This window comes from Panicum hallii, chromosome 7 (genome assembly GCF_002211085.1).
Source record: "Panicum hallii strain FIL2 chromosome 7, PHallii_v3.1, whole genome shotgun sequence".
NCBI lineage: Eukaryota > Viridiplantae > Streptophyta > Magnoliopsida > Poales > Poaceae > Panicum > Panicum hallii.
In genome coordinates, this window is record NC_038048.1 from 12,501 (window position 1) to 13,173 (window position 673).

A 673-nucleotide genomic window follows, 5' to 3' on the forward strand; every position below is an offset into this window, starting at 1 on the left:
CAGCACTCCTAGCTGCACCCTCCTAACCACGGTGTGTTCGGCCATGGCTGGCAACATCATGGTTTTCGGCTAGGCAAACTGAATTCGTTCGGTCAGCCGGTGTGGGCTTCGTGTGCTTTAGGGATTGAGACGGTCATGTGTCGTTGACCTCATTTCCCAAGTTTGTACAAAGGATTCTTGAGAATTTTATTCTCGTTTCTAGCGTACGTGCTTGGGGAGTTGACGGAATGTGACATGTGCTTGAATCAGTCCCTAGGTTTCGTGTGCTTAGAGATTGAGACGGTCATGTGTTGTTGACCTCATTTCCCAAAATCGCACAATGGTTCCTTGAGGATTTTATCCTCGTTTCCAGCGTACGTGCTTGGGGAGTTGACGGAATGCGTCATGTGCTCGAATCAGTCACTATGCCTCGCAGCACTGCACCAACAAGCAAGGTGGTATAGGGGCTTGCTAAGGCTAGCCGGTGTGGGTTTCTGTTGTTCGACGATTTGGATGGTCACTCGTGTGTCGTTGACCTCATTTCCCAAAATCGCACAAAGGATTCTTGAGGATTTTATTCTCGTTTCCAAAGTACGTGCCTGGGGAGTTGATGGAATGTGACATGTGCTTGAACCCAGTCCTCGAGCTTCTGAATATTTGCATCGGTAGGCTAAGGCCGGTCACTATACGACTG